The sequence below is a fragment of the Tiliqua scincoides genome, chromosome 1, assembly GCF_035046505.1.
Source record: "Tiliqua scincoides isolate rTilSci1 chromosome 1, rTilSci1.hap2, whole genome shotgun sequence".
NCBI lineage: Eukaryota > Metazoa > Chordata > Lepidosauria > Squamata > Scincidae > Tiliqua > Tiliqua scincoides.
Window position 1 is genome coordinate 111636221 of NC_089821.1, and position 13108 is coordinate 111649328.

Sequence of the window (13108 nt, forward strand, 5' to 3'; positions counted from 1 at the left end):
CAACTTCTCACAAAATACTTTTCCAACACAGAGATAATCTTCCCTCCTGTGGTGAAGAAGCTCTCTTATTTTTTTTTTTCCTCTCTACTAAGTTCATTTGAACTGGCTGCTTGGAAACAGGTTTCTCTTCAAGCACCAGTCTTCCAAGTTTTATGACAAGCTGTTGCCACTCAACTATGTAGAAAAGACTAGAGACTACCTAGTGACTTACCTAGGGAAGACAGTACCACATATGGCTGACTTCACTTTTTATTTGTTGTCTCTGAGGCCAATCCTGCAAGATTCAGAGCCCAATCCTGTGCTCGGCGGCACGGCTCCGTGCCGCTGAGCACTGTCACAAATGTGCCATAAGGCACGTTTGTGGAGCTCACTGCCGGGCTCCCGCCAGTGCTAGCCCAGTGCCGGCTGGTGCTGGGCTTGCGTGGGGCGGTTGCCTAGCTTCCGTGGCTCGGCGGTCTCCTGAACCGCTGAGTTGTGGAATGGTGAGTGGGGGTGGGGAGGAGGTGTTCTGGGGAGTGGGGAGGCCGGCGGGGGTTGAGAGAGGGCGGGGAGGAGGCATGCCAGGGAGGTGTGACGCGGGTAGGGGAGGTGGGCTGGAGGCATGTCTGGAAGAGGGATGGGAGGAAGGTCCACGGAGCTCTGTTCCGCAGGATCCAGGGTACTCGTGTAGGGCTATGCGCCCTACACAAGTGCTTTTACCTCACTGCAGACCTTTTGGTCAGTGGTAAAGTGAGTAGCCCCATTGCAGGGCTGCTTACCTTACTCAGGAGAAGGGGACGAAAGTCCCCTTCTCCTGAGGCACCTTCCACAGTAGCCCGGGAGGCCCAGGATCCGGTGGCAGCCGTTCTCAGTGCTGCCAAGCCTGGGCGCCACGGGCAGCTCACAGTTGGGCTGCCCGTCAGCTGCTATGGATGCCTGCACCTCCAGGGGAGTGATGGATCCACCCAAAGAGGGAAAATTGTGTTTACAGAGTGCTACATAATGAGTTGAATTTTAATTACAGGTTAAGAGCAAGGCTGTTTTGCTAAAATTAGATTTGTATGTACACAAATCTACCGATCCATGACAGCAAATGCTGCACAATAAACTGATTTGTGTTCAGTAAACAAGAGGCAAGGAAGAATCAGGTAGTTAATTTAGCCGTGTTACAAGCTAGATAAGATGGAACCATCCACTCTGTTACCTAATCACCAGTGTGCCTTGTGCTGAATACACGAAATTATAACAAGCAATCTTGATGATGAGCTGGTATGAGAGTCACATTTTTTTTTGAAAGTCCCCTAAAACAGAGGAATAAGGGCCAAAAACAAAACTACAACCCAGTGGCATAGCTAATGAATGTGTAGCCTGGTGCAGAGCTCAAAATAATGCCCCGGAAGTGATGTCACACCTGGGCTTTTTAAAAAGTGCAAATTGGGGGGAAACCTGCCTCCTCCCCCCAGCAGTTCACCACCCATTTGATCTGCCACCCCTTCCCAGCCAGTGGCATAGCTAAGGCATCTATCTGGTACCTGGGATAAAATAAGATTTTGTAGCCCCCTTCCATGACAAAATCAAATTTAATTAAGTAATAAAAAGTGTGCCTCTTATTGGTCAGAGACACTGTGCTGGGGTGAAGAGGGATGGTTATTCTCCCCCTGCTAAATATAAGAGGAGCACCACTTGAAAAAGTGCCACTTTACCAGTTAGCAGGAGTAGCTGAATTATGATACATGGGAATGAGAGCTGACTCATATTTACACCTTATTGGTTCCATACTGTATCATAACAACATCTCATTGACTCTTGGAACAGTCAGTCCCACAGGTCAGTTTTGAGTTAAGAAATCTACTTTTTGTTCCATATGCCAGTTGTGTTTTCCTTTTCTAGTCAATTGGTCATAACTTTTGATAGAATACAGGTAGTCCAATGGGGTTTGTTTCATTGCATTCTGCGTTAAGTTACCTTTCTAATGATGAAGATGATGGTATTATTCATAAATACCATGATTTTCACAATCTTGGTCACTAGTGTCAGCTCAGCTTGTTGCCCCCCTAAAGCTTGTTGCCCGGTGCAACTGCTACCCCCTGCACCTCCTTAGCTACGCCACTGCCACAACCACAAAATTTCATTTGAAAACACTAATGCTACTGTGAATGGAAGGGTACTCTAGGGACCTATGCTCCCTCCTTCCAAGAGTGGAAGGAGTATTCTGTTCATGCAAAGGGGACTTGCACAAGTGGAAGAGTCTTTTGCACAAGAGCCTTCCTTGAAGGGCACCTGCATTCAAGGCTTCCATTCACAGAAACATTAGTCTGGATACTATCTATAAGTAAGAAAAACTAGTTCTTTATAGTTTTTAGGTTGGGTTTTTTTTCTTGTGTTGATTGCATTCCTGTGTTTTTTGTTTTGTTGTACTGCTTTTCTTCTGATTTTATGATCTACTTTAGATCTCCATGGTTGGAGTGAGAGAGGTCACATACAAATAGCTTCAACTAATGAATTGAATGTTGTTAGCATCAATATTATTAACACAAGTTCCACTGCTGCAAAATTCTTGTCCACCACATTCTCATCTTGCCTCTTCAGGCTAAGCAGAGGAGGGGGAGATGAATGTCAGCAGCATACACTCAAATACAAATGAAAGGGAGTGAGGAGGTGGCTCTCCAGAAGCTGGGTGCCTAGCTGGAGAGCAGAGGTGGTCCCCCAAAATCTGACTTTCCAGCTAACAAGACCCAGAGATGTGGCGCCCTAATGATTATGATGTTGCATGTTCTAAGCCTGAGCCCTGGCATTTAAAACATGGTAAGCCCTTTTGAACTGTGATCCATGTTAAACCCAAATTTCCCTAGATGTCAGTTTCCTGGGGAAAAGGAATCCCTAGTAGACAAGAAGAGAGTTGTTTTTAGGAACAGTTACTGTTCCCACCCCTTTACCAAGAGAGTAAATGGGGTGAAGGGGGTGCTTCCTTAACTGCTAGGACTTTGTGGTTAAAAATATTCCAGAAACCTTCCCCCCCCAAACATTGTTTATTACTATTCGAGGGCATAAGTGCACAACAGAGGGAAAAGGCTGAATGGGAGTAGCCTGTCTCATTTTGGTAAAATGTCTGTTGTTCTGTTTTAAATAATAATTGTGTATTTGAATAGTTTTGCTGCTCAGTTTCTTTTGCATTCACAGCATCATTTTTTTTAAAAAATTCAAGAATCTAGAGGCTTATTTTTAAACATTTTCATTTGATTAGCATAGTAGCCACTCAGCTAAAATGCCTATGTGATGCCCACAACACACACATTTGTAGTCATAAATATGCTGACCGATTTATTGTGGGCTTCCTACCTTGTTTTCTGGCCCAATTGTGGGACTTTCAGCCTGGGAACAAAATGGAAATGTAGCAAGGGAGGCTTTTGCAGGCCTGCAACAGGTTAAGTGACAGGAAAAGCTAAGTTGAAACTATCAGGCTGCTTTTAAAGACACATGAACAGTACTACAGTAGTTGGCAATAAAGGGGGTGGTTTTATGGTTGCCTATGGATCACCTTGGATCCACAGCAGCTCTTTTGCTGGCACAAGCTTGAGGAAAGGAAGGAGGCTCTCAGGTTGCAAAAAAGTGGCTAGCATCCCAGTGCATGCTGCTTCTGCCAGGATTTGAACTCCAGACTTTGAACTGCCCCCCCCCGATCTCCCCCTCCACTCTGGATCTCCCAAACTGCCCATAGTCTACCCCCACCACCACATTATCTGCTCTGGCATGGGGTGCATTGGTAGCAGGTATGCAGAGCTGCCAACCATTTGTGACAGCGGTGCCAAAGTGCTTAGCAGCAGCACATCATTTATAGTGGCATTGCAGCATTTACAGTGGCAGAATGCGAGTTCCACAATCTTAAACAGCCCATATCATTGGGTTGTAAGTGCACTCAAGATGCAAACATGTAGCTTTCTGGTTACCACTGTATATTGCAGATGAGAATTGTATGCACCTGGCATTGGCCTAGTTGCTTGGGGGTGTTTTTCATGCAGCCCAGATGTGTGCAGGTAGGATACACAAGTGTCATGTACTGATGAGTACATTTGCATAGTTGCATCTTTATGGTGAATTACCCCATCAAACAGATCTTTCCAAAAACTCTTTGTTGCATAGGCAAATCGCATCACTGATGGCATAATTTTCACTTCACATTTGAAAACCTAAGTCATTTCTGAACTTCCACATACATACAACCTGCAACATGTAACTAATAGCCAGAAATACAGTTTTCACATTAACAAACCATAGTAAAAGGTGATGAAAATTGCACGAGTCCAGAAATGGGAAGGACCTCGCAAAGAAGGATGTTTTATCAGTCTAGTTATGACAGCACAGAATGGAAGTTTTTGTTGGTACAGGTCCTGTGGCATCCTCATGTTGGCAACCTTCAGTCTTGAAAAACTATGGTATCTCGCTCTTAATGGTGGTTCTGGAACAGCGTCTAGTGTGGCTGAAAAGGCCGATTCGGGAGTGACAATCCCTTCCACACTGGGAGCAAGTGTAGTCTGTCCCTGGTCTGTCTCCCTGGCTATGGGCCTTCCTTCTTTGCCTCTTTGCCTCAGTCTGTTGGCAAAGTGTCTCTTCAAACTGGGAAAGGCCATGCTGCACAGCCTGCCTCCAAGCGGGACGCTCGGAGGCCAAGGTTTCCCCTTCTAAGAATCACAACAGTTTAGCTTGACATATTACACGAGACTTGTAAGGCTGACTACACCCAGCAGGCCTTGTGGTTGCTGGAAAACCCTTTAGGGTGATGCATTTCATGAGCTGACTCATAAATCCCACCCCAAGAACCAAGCCCTCAACTATGCAATCAACTCACTCCTAAATGTGAAATGGATGCGCTTCTGAACATGCTCTTCTGTGACTGTATATCTTAAATATTCACTGGATATTCTCTGCATGTATTTCCAGGTACTTCTGAATGTTCCCCAAATATTTGATATCTCTATGTGACACCCAGTGATATTTAATCTCAACATTTGATAATTGCTGGTATTTGACAATTTGACAGTAGACATGCAGTGGTGTTTAGTATTTGATAATACTGCAGCAACGAACATGCAATGGCATTTAGTATCTGTCAGTGCTTGGATCACTGGTAGCTACTGTGAGTTCATATTTGATGCCTCATTTGAATTGAATGGTGCTAACAAACCTAAGTTCAGTGTTAGATTTAAAGCTCAATCTAACATATCACATACAAGCCTTGAATGGTGAAATCTGACACATTGCCAAATTCAAAATATCTGCAAGTATTTGTTTCAGTAAGTGCTCACGCACTTCTTCAGGTGCCCCTTAATTCACATGGTCCCTTTAAATAAAATCAGACGTCCAGGTTTGGGAATGCTGCATGAGGAAGCGTAGTAAGGGGCTCTTCTTCCTTTAAGCGATGTGGCAGAGGCAGCAGTGGGAGATGGTGTCAGGTGGTGTTAGCGGCATATCTAGAGAAAACAGTGCTTGTGGCAAGCACTGAAATTGTGCCCCTGTGCAAACAGAGAAGGGGAGATCATGGGGTGGGAAGTGAGCCCTGTTCATCCCATCAAGTGCATTTATTCTGCAGGTTACGCAGAGAAGGGGAGATGGGAGACGGGGGGAGGGGGGAAGCCAGCCCTGTTCCACCAAGTGAATTTGGGTGGGTGCTCAGCCCCCCCCATGAAAAATAGCATTCTGTACCTGTGGTTGGCCTGCTGGTGCAGTAACACAACATTGTTAGAATATGTAAGTCATGCCCTGCACCCCCTTTCACATAGCACCCTGGGAACATGTCCCCACTTGCCACACCCTAGATATGCTACTGAGTGGTATCCCCGGTTGCACCATCCCTGCTTAACAATATATAGGTATAGACAAATGAGTTTACAAACATGTCATCTAATCTGCAGTCCTCTGTATCTGGGGTGAGGAGGCACAGTTTCCACGTCCAAAAGTATGGCTTCCAGGCAAGCTTGAACCCATCTCGCTTCCTGTTCTCGGCACAGAAGGTGGTGAGCCAGAAATTGCTGCCAGAGGTTGGGTCTCAAAATGCTTAGAGAATGTGGTCCACTCTCACTCAGCACATCTAGAGGCACAAGGTTCTCTGTGGGATTACAACACTGCAAAAAATGATTCCTTTCAAACCAGCTGGGGGATGGCTGCAGTCAGCAATTTGTTTTCAGGCTGCTGAATGCTGGAACAATTTGTTAGCATTTCAGGAGGCTTGGATAGGTGAAGCCTCAGACTTGTACAGAATGCTCAGACAATGGGGAGGTAGGTTTGCCAGACTTAGAGGATCAAAATGTCTTTCAGTTTGAACCAGGCCTCTCTTATGTTGGCTTGTTCAAGATGGATTTGGAATCAAGTATCAGAACCGATATCATGGGTCTAAACCAGTGGTTCTCAAACCTTTTAGCACTGGGACCCACTTTTGAAAATGACACTTGAACTGGAGCCACGTAGGTGTACCAGGCTTAAAAAAAAGAGATCTAGAAAGAAATATTTATAACTAATTATAACTAGAGAAAAGACCCTCAAGCATTTCTCTTTATATTTACACATGCCTGCAAGCTGCAGGAGCTGAGCTCTTTACAGGGTAATTAGCAGTTATAGTGTCTGATTTTTGAATAGCCTCAGGACTTGAGGCAGTTATCTGATCTTTGCATCGACCTTTGGCAACCTACCAAAAATCATGTTGTGACCCACCAGTGGGTCCCGACTCACAGTTTGGGAACCGCTGGTCTAAATGCAATAGCCTTGAGCAGCTGGGCTGGGTGCTGATAGAATCAGCAAAGTTACATATTTAGGCTAACACAGCCTGCATGTCTTATTCTGGAAAGAACACACTGGCAAGTGTCCTCTGAACTGAAACATCATGCAAATAGCAGCCAAAGTACAGTATTATTTTGTGGTCTGGGTGTCCTCAGCCCTCAGTGGGGCTGCAATCCAAAGCCAACTTAGATGTATGGCACCATCAGTATGTGGGATGCTTTGCTGAGCAACAAAACAAAACATATAGGTCTCTGCTCAAAACCATTTAGGATTTAAATTTCAGCTTTGTGGAAGAAAATATGTCTTTAGCCAGCATGTAATTAGTCTGTGGAACTCCTTGCCACAAGAAGTAGTGACAACATCTTGCCTAGATGCCTTTAAGAGGGGATTAGACAAATTTCTGGAGGAAAAGTTCATCATGGGTTACAAGTCATGGTAGGTATATGCAAGGTAGAGGTAGGCTGCCTCTGATTACTAGATGCAGGGGAGAGCACCAGGCTGCAGGTTGTGTCTGTTGTCTAGTGCAGTGTTTCTCAAACTGTGAGTCGGGACACACTAGGTGGGTTGCAAGCCAATTTCAGGTGGGTCCCCATTCATTTCAATATTTTATTTTTAATATATTAGACTAGAGGCTACCATGGTCTGTGACTGCATTTGGGGAAATGTTACAGACCTGCACTTTTAACAAGCTACTATGTATATTCTGTTAACAATGATAGTAAATGGGACTTACTCCTGGGTAAGTGTGGGTAGGATTGCAGCCTAGGATTGTTAAAAATGTTCCTGCTTGATTATGTCACTTCCTGTCATGACATCGTTTCCAGTGGGTCCTGGCAGATTCTCCTTCTAAAAAGTGGGTCCCAGTGCTAAATGTGTGATAACCACCGGTCTAGTGTGTTCCCTGAAGCATTTTGTGGGCCACTGAGATACTGGAAGCTGGACGAGATGGGCCTTTGGCCTGATGCAGCAGGGCTCTTCTTATCTTCTTAAAATGGGAGAGAGAAGACAGAAAATAATCAACATTTTTGTTTTTGCTAGGCCGTTCAGCTGTGTTAATCGCCCTTGCTGAGTTGATGGTTTTCCCTGACTGCTGGGGTCTTTTTATTTGTTTCCAATTGTTTTTTTTTAAAATTGTTTTAAATGTTGTGATTTATTTTATGTTTAACTTGTTCATTATTTTGTTATTGCTGAGAACTGCCATGGGGCCCCCTTTGATAGCTGAAAGGCAAGATGAAAATTCTTCACTGAATGCAAGTCCCACTGAACTCGACGGAATTTGCTTCTCAGGAAAAATGCCTTGTACCCTGCGGCACTGATTGAAGGTACAGTGACTGTACAGCTAAGCATGAACTGTCCAGAAGAGTATTTCACAGGCCAGTTAGCACTAATTATCACTGGAATCATCACAGCCCCTGTTTTCATTGTGGTCAGCAGGTACACTGATTCCACGCCCCTTTCAATCATATAAGCCTCGTCCTGGAGCCACCCTCAGTGACCTGCAAAGCCTACTTTACTAGAGAGTGTATTTGTGAATTTGTACATCAAGGACACCAAATAGTTCTAGTATGTCACTTTCAACTCTTTAAAGGCTGCAATCCTATCCTCACTTTCCTGGGAGTAAGTCCCATTGAACACAATAGGACTTACTTCTGAGTAGACCTGCTTGGGCTTGTGCTCAAAAACTGGTCTCTATCTCCAGCCTGGGAAATCAGAGCAGATTCTGTTCTAGTGTAGTGGTTGCCAACATGCAGTGTTTACGGTCAGCTTCCATTGCCATGAGGAGCAAAGACAGAATAATTTAGGGTTGTCTCTTCCTTCAGGAAACTGTATTTTGCTCTAGTCTTCTCCCTCTGCTCTAATGGCCACAACGAACAGGCTCATAGTTCCACTTGACCTCAGCATTCCTTCCCACACCCTAGATGTGACAACCGATAGAGTGAGGCCTACCCCTTGTTCTTTCCTCCTAGTGAGTCATGCAACTGTGAGTCAGTCTGCCCTTTGTGCTGTAGGGAACTTGGAAGACTTTGGAAAGCACTCTTGGTTTGGGCCAAATTATTTTCTTATTGCTCTGAGGGTGAGAGAGTGTGGTACGTATCATTTTGGTTCTCAAATCTTCTGTTGAAAAGAACAGGCTGGGAGACTGGCCTGTTATTTTTCTGTTTCAAGTTTTTACTGTCCAGAGGAAGTCAGAGGGGAGAGATGGGCTTTGCGCTTGTAGCTCAATTACACAAAGGCTGTCAGACACCACATGAGTCTACAGAGCCGTCTGCAACAAGACAATCCCCCATCTGCCACATGACAACCACCTCTCGCTACCCTTGGAGAAGACTGCTCCATGACCTTGGATACAATTACATCCTGGTTGATTAGCCCCATCTGTCCTCTGTTGGACTCCCTGTGAGACTAGCGTGTGCTTTTTCACCTCCTAAGGTTAGACAGTGTGCAGCCAACTCCAACACCCTAGGAACACAGTGTGGTCAGATTATTGATTTGGAATCCGTACCTGATTCTGAGCTTGAAAATGAGTTGCTCTGAACTTTGAGAGGAATTTTATCAGGGGTACAAGTTTTCATCTGGGCCCCTTCCCTTTTCTGTTGGATCATAACTTCATTGATAATTGAATCATAGTTTCTACATATTACAATATATGAAGTTTTGGAGGCTTACATGAAATGTGAATGCTAATCTTCACGCAATATATGCAAACATTTTTTGATATCCCAGTAAAATTCTGGCTTTCCTCCCTTGGCTCCTAGGCCCTGCACCCCTGTCTCATGGGCCCTGATCTGAACTTCTCTGGAGGCAACCTTCACAGTAAACCTCCTTGTTCATTTACTCCTCTTTCTTTCTCAGCAGGCCCATCAATGCTTCACCTCTGGAAATTACTTGGCTGCCACATTCCTCCTTTCCCTTTCAGGCAGCACGAACCTCAAACATGCCCACCCCTTTCTCCTTTTGTCTAGTGTAAAAAGAGGCAGCTTTCTCTCTGCTTTCTTCTCCCTTCAAAAAAGTAGAGCTTTTAACTCCACTTCCCCTACATCATTCCCAGAAAATGGAAGTAGCTTGCAGTCTACCTGAGAGACGGAGGAAAGACCCTTCTTCACAACTGGGCTTTGGAAGTGCTGCTGCCACCACTGGAGGGGGAGAGGAGCAGAACTCTCACAGCCCAATCTTGAGCTCCCCGGCGACTGCTGGAGCAGTGGCTCCAAAGTGGCTACTGTTGTATCCAGTGGGCGTCAGGAAGCAACCGGAGGTCATCTCAGGGGAAGCCCCAAGCCCCACAGTGGGGCTTCTCAAGTCTGTGCCTGCTATTTTGTCTGCGCAGAATGGAGAGACTCTGTGTCGGGTCTTTTGGCCTGATGTGGTATTCGGGATATGGCAGAGCAGAGCTCCAGCAATCCTGCCCCCCTCCTGCTCCAGTTTCTTCTCCTGCCCTAGCCCAGAGGCTGCATTGTTGCCAGGCAATTGCACTTACCCCTGGTGGTGGCGTGTCCTCTTCCTGAAGGTGTTGGGCCTGGATCCTGACTGGCATGAGCCCAGCACCAGCACTCCTTTCTCACTGGGTGTCATAAACATGCTTTATGGCAGGTTTACGGCACCCAGCGCTAGTGCTAGGGCTCAGTGCCTCTCTGGCTGAGCTTAGGATTGGACCCTCACTACATCAAATCACAATTGGCCAGGGGTTTCATATCAAGGATGCTGACAGCAGGGTTCAGGTGCTTTACTTTTGGTGCCACCAATGTAGCTCATCAGGAGGAGCCTCGCAGAATCCCACCCTTACAACAGTTGCAGGAATTCAAACTGGCAGCCAGCTCATCTAGAAAGACTCAGGTGACTCGGGGAGCCAATAGGATCCCTGCTGATCCAGTATAAGACCTCTCCTAGGCTTGGCTCAATAGTATGAGCTGCTTTTATTTGAGAGAAGGTGCTAGACAGCCCCACCATGCTATGCGCCATGGTATGCTGCCCAAGTTAAAACTGCATTGGACAAGTTTGGATTGTTATATTTACTTCATGTCTATGAGACTTCAAGAGGTCTTGTAACCTATACTGAGACTTTTTTTCATCAGACATGGAGTAATAATAATAACAACTTTATTTTTACCCCGCCTTTCTCCCTGAAGGGACTCAAGGCAGCTTACAACAGGTTAAAACAGAACTCCTCAACCTCTGACAATGCAGCTAATCTCTTATCTTGACCCAACTTCTACATTCATTAGTGAGATGTTATATAGCAGGTTCTAATAATTTTAGCTCGCGTAAAAGCCTAGCTTTAGCCAAAGTGCCATTTTTGATCATTTATCAGACTAGAACTGCATGAGATGTAGAAAGTATCACATTCTGAGAAATTATTGGTGCTTCTCTCACGCCTATTTTAATCCCCACCAAATTTGTATTCAGTCTGTCTAAAATGAAGATAGGAAGTCTGTTTCTTGCATTAGAAACAAGACAATTTTCCCCAAGTACATTAGATTTTACTTCTCCTACCACCACTGTTCATTGGTATACAGTTCTCACTTACTGATGAATTTGTAGTCTTTTGAAACAAAAATTTGTGTCACTACACAGAATCCTTGACTGTGCTACCTAATGCTTTGTGAAGGAGTGGCCATTTTTCTCCCATAATTATGAATATTTTTGGTTTGACCTTCTTATTCAGTCATCAGAACAACACTCCTCCTTCCATGATGTTTACTCAACACCTTTGTTTCAGCCAACTGCATTAGCATTTTAATTATTTTCTCACCCCAGGATGTCCCCCTGTTTGTTATCTCTTTCATGTGGAGAACCTATTTCCTTCAGACAAAGAACTTACATTAGTATAAGAAACATAACACAATCATATGACACACAACAAAACCCCCAATAAACAGTCCACCTGAAACACTGACAGTAGTATCTGGTTTCTTATTTCCAAACAAAATATTTTCATGTTTTCCAAGTTATAAATTTATTGGTTGGCAACCTTCAGTCTCGCAAGACTATAGTATAAGCCTACAGCACCTGGTATTCCCAGGCAGTCTCCCATCCAAGTACTAACCAGGCCTGACCCTGCTTAGCTTCCAAGATCAGATGAGATCGAGCATGTGCAGGGTAACAGTTGCTGCAAGGATGGTTCTGCTATTATTTGTAGACTAAATGAAGGTAACAGTTTAAAAAGGAATAAAACAGTCTCTGTCATCTCAGAAGCTAAGGAGCATAAGCCACTTGCTAGGCTGAAGCCATGTATCTAGTCCCCCTTGGTAGCAAAGTAGCAGCCACTGCTGTAGCCTCATGGCATCCAGTAAAATTTGTTTTGTTATTTATTATGGAGATGATCAGCTGGCCACCTCAATTTATAACAAATCAACAGCACATGACATCAAAATAGACACGTAATTAATGTACGTAGTATTCAGTCAGCTGAGCGTGTATACAGGGTTAGAAAACAAGGTCTTACATGCAGTGTCTGCAACAAACCCTGCCTGATCTCGTCTGATCTCGGAAGCTAAGCAGGGTCAGGCCTGGTTAGTACTTGGATGGGAGACCGCCTGGGAATCCTGGGTGCTGTAGGCTTATACCATAGTCTTTCAAGACTGAAGGTTGTCAACCACTTTAAACCCTGCCCTCTGAAGGTACATTGGACACTACTGTCACAGCTGCTGAAGATTCTAGAATCAGTCTCAGAAAGAACGAAGGAACCTTAGAACACACTCATGTCTTCCCCTTTTTCTTAAATATCTCATTGCGATTAGTTTATTCACTTACATCATCTTTGCCATTTTTCTTCTGTTCTTTATTCGTGTCAGAAGCACATACAGAAGTGAAATTTTATACATATAAAATAACAATATACATAAAAAGATTAAGATTAGATATCATTTGCCCAATAGCGGGCCAATACAACAGCATTCCCCTTTGCCAACATAAGATCTTCCTCCGTACATTCCTCATATTAAAGGGGACCATATATGCTGTAATGTATGTGAAGTGGTTTGTTCTTCTCCGTATTCACACAAAGTGTCTTTATGGGGAAACTCCGTTTCCTCAAATTATCCTTTTCTTCTGTTGATGTGTATGCAGATGTCTGTTTCTTACCTCCAGCAACTTAGTCCTAGTGATTAAATTCCTGACTTTTTCCATATGGGCTAGAGTGAGACATAATCCTTTACAAACCTCAGAAGATGAGCAGCCAAATCCTAACTCCCCATCCAGCAATGCAACAGCACCAACACAGCTTCCACTGTATTCCATGGGGATGTTTTGGCATGTTGAGGCAGCCTCAACCTTTGTTCCCTTGCCCCTGGGTAAGCCCCAGCAGCTGCCATGGGTCAACTCAGCTCTGTACTAGCACAAGTCCACACAAGTCCATGAAGAC

General features: G+C 44.6%; 1 pseudogene; it reads right to left on the reverse strand.

Moving 5' to 3' along the window:
• Nucleotides 1-11742: 11742 nt before the first annotated feature.
• LOC136638150 (5S ribosomal RNA) lies at nt 11743-11862 on the reverse strand (annotated as a pseudogene).
• Nucleotides 11863-13108: the final 1246 nt, after the last annotated feature.